The 10,293-nt window shown below is 35.4% G+C and overlaps 1 pseudogene; it reads left to right on the top strand.

The window, feature by feature from the left end:
- The first annotated feature begins 3,265 nt into the window (after positions 1–3,265).
- Positions 3,266–5,806, top strand: LOC145092352 (G-type lectin S-receptor-like serine/threonine-protein kinase At2g19130 pseudogene; annotated as a pseudogene).
- Positions 5,807–10,293: the final 4,487 nt, after the last annotated feature.

The raw sequence follows: 10,293 nt of genomic DNA, 5'->3' as shown, positions 1-10,293 counted from the left end.
ACGAACTTTACGTGCATGCATGGGACTTTTGAGCCTAAAAGGCCCTAAAATGGTTCTTATAATGCATGGGGCCTTCCTTGAGTGCAAAAGCATCTCCAATCTGCCTTGTGACTCTTCCCAAGTGCTAGATCCGAAGTCTTGACCCCCAACCATGTTTGCAAATCATGGTTGGTCACCTCATATGGCTTAAAACCCCTAAATCTTCCCCAAAAAGGGATTTAACAAACAAGCAAGCAAGGTACATACTTTATACCTTTCAAGGACTGCAAATGATGAACCAAACTCGAATCCTTCAGTCTTCTCTTGATCCTTCTATGCTCTTCCTTCTTCCTTGAGGTCAAAACCCACAAAAATCACTCAAAAGTCTTAGCTCTTGCACCAAAACACTTAGGGTTTGCTATGGAGGGCCTTTGGGAGCAATAGGGACGAGTGGTGGCTAAAAGAGATGATTAAATAGGGTGCAAACCCTCAGGTTAGAGTTTTTGTCTAGTTAGAGCCTACTCGTTGAGTCTGGCCGCCGACTGAACGAGTCCGTCACTTAAGTCTCGTGTCCAAACCCGCTCCTACTCGACGAGTTGGGCCTTCAACTCGCCAAGTCCTAGGCCAAAAATGCAAAATACATTAAATAAAATACATACCAGGAACCAGGTGCTATATATATATATGTATATATATATATATATATATATATATATATATATATATATATATATATAGAGAGAGAGAGAGAGAGAGAGATTTCAAGTGTTTGTAGTATAATTTGGTTTTCATTTAGAATCTATAGTACATAAATAAATAAAAGAAAGATTGTAATTTCCTTTTTATATTTTAATTAGAACGTTGGTATGAAAATATTACATATACTATTACTTTTTCCTAGAGGCCAACCAAAACTATAAATAATAGAAAAAACAAATCTTCTTGTGGTATGAAGACGAGTCAATGGGATTGCTCTTTCTTGATTTAGATACAGGAAATGGATATAGAAATAAAATTGAAAAATAGCATGAGTACATGTACAAAATTGTGTATTCTAACCACTCATGTTTCACAGAGATAATGGAGTTTGTTAAGTTCATATGCCCAACTCACATGAAAGGTATTGTGTCTTCATCATCTTCTTATGTTGATCCCATTTACCATCTTTGCCACATCTATGGAACATCAAGTTTATCTAGAAAATATATGGTTGAGGAAGAAAGGGAATGTAAGTGTGATGAAAAGTTAAAGAGAAAAAGGATCAAACAGTATCATTCAAGCTTTTGTAAAAGTAGGGTCAGTTTGTTAAGAAGGTTAAATGTGGTGTGAAGTTAAGTAATGAAGAGTGTTTTGATGATTAAAGTACTGTTTGTTGTAGGAAAATTTAGGGTTTGTGGTGGAGATCTGGATACCAACTTGGATCGTGATATCACTTTCCGAAATGATATTTTTACCCTATACCTGGGTTACAAGAAATTCAGCATAAGATAATCCAAGTGGACACTTACGATTCTAGGCACAAAAATCATAAGCCAATATGCTGGAGGATTATGTGAAAGTATGATGAAAACAAGAGCTTAAGATCGTCACCCTCTTCTACCCTCTTCTGAAGAGGAAGAACTGTTTATATATTAAACGAGAGTAGGGTTTCATTAGGGTTGGGCCGTCATTAGTTGCTTTGGAAGCAAGTAATGTTAATCTGGATTTAATGAGGATTTTGGGTTAACAAAACTAACGAGTTTCGTTAGTTTTACCATAATCACCCTCAAGAAATTGAATTTTCCACTATGTTCCCATATGTAAAATTCGGTGAGGTTTTGCAAGCAAGTAATGTTAAGCGGGACCCCAGCCAGGGGCTCTGCCCCTTGGACCCCGCTAGGGGCGCTGCCCCTTTGGAAACCCCGGACCCAGGGGCGCTGCCCCCGGACCCCGACTAGACGTCGAACTGGGTTCTAATTTGATCTTATACATGCATGCACTCCGCATAACCCCCGTACATATATTAGAGTACATATTATGATGTTAGTTTCAGTTACTTAAAATGACATGGTGAAACTAAAATCACCAACATTTGTTCTTAAATAGATTAGTGACTGTAAATCTATTATTTGTACTGTATATGTGTATCTTGGAAAGAGCATATGGAAATAAATAAATGATTATATTTGGACTTAAAAAAATCCTGAGCACTTATTTGTGTCCTTAGAAATGGAATCGTTGGACAATGGACAACATAACCATTGTGGTTGTGTGTTATCAGATGTTTTATTCTAGTTCCGAATAATGTATTTGTTAATCAAAAGAATTGTTGCTTCATCTTTAGGTTTCCAAATATTAGTTTACTAATACTGAGTATTTGGGAATGAATGGGAAAGAAAATTGAGGATATAATCATAGGTTTACAATCTGCACAAGATCAAATTGACAACAGTATGTGCAAGGAATGAGTGGAAAATGGAACATGGAAATCGCTATTTGTATTTGGGAATAAAACTTGAGGATATAATCATAGGTTCCATTTACTTTAGGAATGAATGGAAAATGGAACAGTTATTTTTAATCTTGAAAATGTTATATGAACCATTTTCAAAAAAATTAACAAAGCTGGGGAATTTTGGCGATTGATTTGTTAATTTGACGCAATCATGTCCATTGTGGATCCTTCTACATGGGCTTATGACATGGTTGATTTGGCTTTTTCTTTCACACCATTTGGCTTCGAAGCTGTTATGATCCGGTGGACATATGTGATTTATGTTATATGGGCATCTTTCTGTATTAGCATTAATGGTGAGCTTCATGGCTTCTTCAAAGGGAACAGGGGCCTTCAACAGCAAAGGTTAGAGATTTTAGGTAGAGGGTCGCATGCCTAAACACATACTATATTAATTTATATGATGAAAAATGAAACATGGTTAAAGTCCGATGGAGATGACAAGGATGTCAAGTCCCACTGTCCCACCATGTAGAAAATTTAAGCTTGTATTTATACTGTTGGATATGACTTTTAAACATATGATAGGAATTGGAATGGAAAAGTATTCCAAGCAGGTTTAGCAAGTTAGACTAGAAACCAATAAAGAACTTCACCTTAGGGATCAAATGTGAGTTGTATAAAATCCAATACTGGTGATATGTTTCTGCATATGATACGATACCTGTTATCTCTGTTTCTCTCTATATATATATATATATATATATATATATATATATATATATATATATATATATATATATATATATATATATATATATATATATATATATATATATATATATATATATATATATATATATCTCACTTTCCAAAATTTTTACAAGTCATGTGCTTCTTCAAAGAAATAAGTATAGTGAGGTTTGTGGCCCTCCTGTATTTCACTTTATCCATCACCATCTCATCTGGAGCCAACACCATCTCTGCAAACCAGTCTCTGTCTGGAGACTATACGATCATATCCGAAGGTGAACAATTCGAGCTGGGTTTCTTCAAAGCAGGCAACTCTTCCAAGTATTACATAGGCATCTGGTATAAGAAGCTCTATTCCAATCCTCCTACCATTGTTTGGGTAGCAAACAGAGAAACACCCATCTCTGATAGATTCCGTTCAGAATTAAAATTCGTTAATGGTAATTTGGTGCTCTTGAATGAGTCAAAGTTCCAGATTTGGTCCACAAACGTCTCCACCACCACTACTTTGAAGTCTGTAATAGCTGTTATTCTTGATGATGGCAACTTAGTTTTGAGAGACTCCGGTTCAAATTCAATTGAACCTTTTTGGCAGAGTTTTGAGCACCCAACTGATACTTGGTTGCCTGGTTCTAAACTTGGTTATAATAATAGAACAAAAACGAGTCAGATATTTACATCGTGGAGAAGCAAAGAAGATCCTGGTGTAGGACTCTTCTCTTTGGAGCTTTATCCATCAAGTAAAGAGTATGTAAGCAAGTGGAATGGGTCTCAGCAATATTGGACAAGTGGGTCTTGGAATGGGAATTCGTTTGACTTAATACCTGAAATGAGGTTGGATAACATATTTAATTACAGCTACAATACGAATGAGAACGAGAGTTACTTCACTTATTCTGTGTATAATCCTTCCATTATATCTAGAAATATGATGGCTGTTTCTGGTCAAATTCAGCTACTAACATGGTCAGAAAATACCAAAGAGTGGATTTTAGTTTGGTCTCAACCTAAAACACGGTGTGATGTCTATGCTTTGTGTGGGGCCTTTGGGATTTGCAGGCAGACTGCATTACAATTCTGTAATTGCTTGACTGCTTTTGAGCCTAGATCAGAGAGTGATTGGAATCAGAGTGATTTCTCTGGTGGGTGTGTGAGAAAATCTGATTTACAGTGTGGGGGGAACATGGAAAAGCATGATTTTCTGATGATTACAGTCAAGAGTCTGCCACCAAATAACTCTACGGAAGTTGGGAGTGCTGGAGAATGTCGTACAACATGTTTGAACAATTGCTCATGTAATGCTTACTCTTTTGTCGATAATCAGTGTTTGGTTTGGAATGGAGATCTCTTGAACCTCTCGGAAGACAATGATAATGATAGTGGGAAAACAATCTTTGTCAAAGTCGCTTCAAAAGATCTTCCACATCATAAAAAGACTAACTGGGTCACCGTGGGTGCTGTTGTTGGGTCTGTAGGTGGTGTGGTTTTTGTCTTGGGTGTAATTTTGTTCTTGATCTTTAGAAAAAAGAGGATATCATTATCGGCGGGTAAGACCACAATGGAGGGATCTTTGGTGGCATTTGGATACAGAGATTTAAAAATAGCTACAAAAAATTTCTCGGACAAATTGGGAGGAGGTGGTTTTGGTTCCGTGTTCAAGGGGGTACTGCATGATTCGTCGATTGTGGCAGTGAAAAAGCTTGAAAGCATCAGCCAAGGAGAGAAACAGTTCAGGAGTGAAGTCAGCACCATCGGTACTATCCAACACGTTAATCTTGTACGCCTTCGTGGGTTCTGTGCTCAAGGTAAAAATAAATTATTGGTGTATGATCACATGGCAAACGGTTCTTTGGACACCCATCTTTTCCATGGAAAACAAGTTCTAAACTGGGAAACCAGGTATCAGATTGCACTTGGAACTGCAAGAGGGTTAGTCTATCTTCATGAGAAGTGCAGAGACTGTATCATTCACTGTGACATAAAGCCAGATAACATTCTCTTAGATGTTGATTTCAGTCCAAAAATCGCAGATTTTGGTCTGGCAAAGCTTGTTGGTCGAGACTTTAGTAGGGTTTTGACAAGTACAAGGGGGTCCATAGGGTATCCAGCACCAGAATGGTTATCAGGGGTGGCTATCACAGCCAAAGCAGATGTTTATAGCTATGGAATGGTGCTTTTTGAATTACTTCATGGTAAGAGAAATGCAGAACACTCTGAAGGTTCAAGGAGTAAATACTTCCCTGGTTTGGTTGCAAGTGTTCTTATAGAGGGAGGTGATGTCATTAGCCTTTTAGACAGTAGGCTAAACAGGGAAGCTTGTGTTGAACAAGTGACAAAATTTTGCAAAGTTGCGTGTTGGTGCATCCAAGATGAGGAAGAGAGAAGGCCTACCATGAGTCTGGTGGAACGTATTCTTGAAGGGGTTTTGGATGTGGAGATGCCTCCGATACCCCAGATCTGTCACTATAATTAACATTGTGGTCACTCACATTGGACGTGGTTTATTTCCAGTCCAACACATCATTTTCTTTAAGGCAATTAATTCTCTTTATTATGGCTCTGTTATATTCATATTAGACATAATATCTTTGTAAAATAAATAAATATTATCATTATTATGAAAATGCGACCAATAGATGGTCGCTTAACTATTTAAATAGTAAGTGGGTAGGCACTCAAGTTTGAATTGACTTGCTAAAAAGGAACTTTAGTCATAATCTTGGAAATGAGTTGTTCTTAGTTCTTAGTGTGACCCTTCATTCACGGTGCATCTTTTGTCAAAGTCACGACAACGTCCTATCTTTTCTATGTAACTTTCATTTACCTACAAAGTTTACTTTGAAAATTGAAATCAAAAGTAACAAACCCTATTTATGCTTCTTTTTAAATATAGTAAATTATGGAAATGGTCTCATTGGCACAAGGTCACAATTTTAATCAAAGTTTCAAAAAATTTACACCTTCATTTACTTACAATGTTTACTTTGAAAATTAAAATCAAAAGTAACAAACCCTACTTATGCTTCTTTTTAAATATAATAAATTATGGAAATGGTCCCATTGGCACAAGGTCACAATTTTAATCAAATTTTCAAAAAATTAACACCGATAATATTTCTATTGCTTCTATTTCCATCAACTTTGGTAATTTTTTAAAAGATTTTTTTAGTCTCACTACAAGAATAACCGACAATAGCAGTGACGCCTTTAGCTGCAACGTGGACTTTTAGCTAGGACTGTTCATTATTCGGATAAAACCGAATTATCCAATTTGACAATTTGGATTGGACTAGGATATTCGGATTTTTGGATTGGTTTTCAACAAAACTGAATTATTATTTTGAATTTCGGATTGGTTTTGGTTTATAAAATAAGAACCGAATAAACATTTATTATTTATCTATTTATAATATATATCTATAATTATTTATTAATTTTGTAATTTATATTTTCAAATAGGTTCAAAACGTTTCACCTGATAAAAAAACATTAATATGCATTCACTCGAAAGTTTTGTATGTATAAAATATTTAACTATAATATATCTTCTTATTAGTTTTTTATAAATTTCAAATCACAACTAAATTATTTGTTTTTGCTTCTTGTGTAAAGTTGGGTAATATTATAATTATATGTCGTTTTAAAATGTTTCGGTTTTTGAAAACCGAATTATAAAAACTGATCCAACCGAATTGTAATTGGATCGGATCGGATCGGATTTGAATTTAGTTTGGACAATTCGGATCCATGTTTTGAAAACCGAAATCAATTTGGATTTACTTGATTGGATCGGATCAAACTGATCCATCCAAACGAACACCCCTACTTTTAGCACTGACAAAAAACAAACGTGTTTTTTGTCGCAGCTAAAAGTCCACGTCGCCGCTAAAGACTTATTTTGGTGATCCGCATCATTTCAATCCCATCCGTTGATTTAAGATATGATCCTACGACTAGGAAGACATAAGAAATCCCGCGTTGTTTTCCTTCCGGTGTGTCGCCGCTAAAGAGTGCGCGTCGCCGCTAAAAGCTTATTTTGGCGATCCGTGTCATTTCAATCACATCCGTCGATTTAAGCAACGATCCAATGATGTAGAAAACCCCGCGTTGTTTTCCCTCCCATTTGCCGCCGCTAATGAGTACGCGTCGCCACTAAAGGCATCGCCGCTAAAGGCCATCGACAATAAAACCCTTCTCTGCTCCATTTTTCTGTGTTCTCCCTTCTTCTGTCTCACCATCGTCATCGACCTCAACGGAATTTCGCAAAAAAATTCGCAATTTCACCCATCTCTGCTCCATTTTTCTCTTTTTACTTTTCCTTTTCACTTCTCCTTACTAAATTTATAGCATTGAGATACGAGTGTGTATTTGTATGTGCATTTGTATGTATATGTGTATTTTGATGTTGTAGATGTCTATTTATATGTGTATTTTGTGTTTGTAGATAAGGATGTGTATTTGTATGTGCATTTGTATGTATATATGTATTTTGAATGTATTTTATGTATGTATTTGTGTTTTTGTATGTGCAATTCTATGTATATATGTATTTTTATGTATGTGTATGTATTTTTGTATGTATATGTGCATTTTATATGTGTATGTATGTATATATGTATTTGTATGAATAGAAATACATATTAATAGTGGCGATGGAGAGCATTAGCGGCGACGCAACTTTAGTGGCGAAAAATGGAGCATCAGCGGCGACCAATCGAGCATCAGCGACGAGCCAACAACGGCGATCCTTTAGAGGCGACATGTCGCCGCTAATACCTTTAGCGGCGGCGCCTGTCGTCGGTAATACTCTCATTTCTTGTATTGTCTTTGGACCAAAAATTACAAAATTAGCTTGGTATTTGTGTGTTTGTGAATTAAGGTATATAATATTCATGGTGAGTTCTTTATTAAGGTGGAGGGTATCCATATTTTCTATCATTTCTCATCCACTTGTCATATTATTGTTAGATCAATTTTTATCTCTCTTCTTTCTTCCATCGTTTCAATCTTCTTCCATCGTCCAATCCTAAAACATATGAAAACCATCTTTCTAATTCTTCCCAACCCACTTACTTCTTTTTATTTTTATTTTTTAAATTAAATTGTTACAAATTTAAAAATTAAAGAAAATATTAAAAAACATTTAATTAAAAAACATGCTACAACAAAATGTAAACTAAATCCTAAAAAGACAATTAAAATGAAAAAAAAATATTTAAAATACAACAGGACATAAATTAGAAGACAAAACAACAAATGTCGCCTTCTCTTTTAATTTGACACATGATATTTTTTAGTAATTTTTGATTAATTCATATACCCACGTGTCGTTAGTGTGTGTGTTTGTGTTTATTAAAATGCTAACTAATAAAATGTCACCTATTAATAATAATTAATCAACTATATTTAATCTACCCTAATAAATGATATTTTTTCTTCCAAATGTAAACTTTTTATTCAACTTGACACCCAATATTTTTTTTGGTAACTTTGGATTAATTAATATCTACATGGTATTTTTGTTTTTTTTTCTTTTTATAAAAATGCTAATTAATAAAATGCACACTATTAATTCTTAATTAATTGTATTTAATATTTAGTCAATATCTACTTAATAAATCAAAATCTTTTTTTTTTTTTGCCAAATTTTAACTTTTCATTCAATTTGAAACATGACATTTTGTGGTAATTTTGGATTAGTTAATGTCCACATATCATTATTTTGTATTTTTTTTTATTAAAATGTCAAATAATAAAATGCCACATATTAGATATTAATCAATTATATTTTATATTTACTAAATATATTTAATGAAAAAGGAAACCGAGGTACATTCCTTATCTACATTAATAAATCATAATTTTTTTTTTCTAAAATTATGTAACGCCCTGTTCCGAATCGATTCCTAATTCGAGGCAGTGCCCCGAAGATCGGTTACCATAAGGCTTAAGGCCTTAAGGAAGAAGAGAATTAGCCTTTTGGATGTGGGTGTTACAGATTAATTGATCTGAGAGTTTGGTTGTGTTTCGGAACCCAATGGTATAATCGTAATTTTGCAGTTTGGGCCTTTATGAATTCTGGGTTTTTGTTCGGGAGGTTTTAAGGCAAAGGTGAATTGATAGAAGTGTAGGGTTTCACATCATCTTTTTGTGGATGTAAAGTTCGTTGGAAATGAACTTAGGACGAATGAGTTATGGCCAAATAAAGTTGAAGTGTTTTGGAGCTTGGTCGAGTATGCGGGGCTTACTCACCAAGTAGGCATAGTGGTTAAAGGATCGTGGGTTCTTCTTGACTATGCCATGCGTACTGAGGGGTATGTGAGGCGTACTCCCGTTAGATGGAAACCCTATTTTTTTAGGGTCTTGACCCTATTTAAGCATCATTTGTTCTTGAGTCTTGTCCCTTATCAATCTCCAAGCCTCCTAAACCCTAATATTCGACCCTTAGCCACCATCTTGGAGTTCTTAAGCTTTTATGAGGAATCTTGGAGTGTTTTGTGCGTTTAGAAGAGATTGATGGTTGTTGAGGGCTCATCACCTGGAGTGGGGCTTGTAAATCCATAAGTTTCTCATCTTTTGCAATCTATTGAAGGTAAAAAGCTCTCATCTTGGCATTTATTTGGTTAGATCTTGTTTAGGGTGGTTTATGGCACATTTTGGTACCTTTGCTTTGTCTTTATGAGGTTGAGCTTGCCCCAAGAGTTTGGACACTAGATCTGGATGTTTTAGGTGTCCCAAATGCATAAAAATATGATTTCGATAATGGATATCAACTCATGCATGTGTTTTAGCCTCTTTGATGAAGTTGTAAAGTAAGAACTTGGATTTGGGACCCATTGAGCCATAGAAAAGCTCAAAGATAACAAATTCATGGATTAAGGCATGATTTGGATCAAAATATGAGCATTAGACATTTTGGCTTAAGGGATTAAGACCTTATCTAAGTGGAATGTGGGCAGGATGAGTACGTGGGGCATACCTCCTAGTATGCGGCACGTACTGAGTCAAGTGGGTGTATGTTGAGCATACCAATTGAGTACATAGGGCGTACTCAGTCTGTTGGGCTTTCTTAATGTGTTGACTTTTTGACCTTAGACCATTGACCAGAAGTTGATTAGGGTTGACCA

The sequence above is a fragment of the Lactuca serriola genome, chromosome 3, assembly GCF_051521515.1.
Source record: "Lactuca serriola cultivar US96UC23 chromosome 3, Lser_US96UC23_V15, whole genome shotgun sequence".
In the NCBI taxonomy this organism is placed as follows: Eukaryota; Viridiplantae; Streptophyta; class Magnoliopsida; order Asterales; family Asteraceae; genus Lactuca; species Lactuca serriola.
This window is presented reverse-complemented; position numbering and strand designations above follow the sequence as displayed.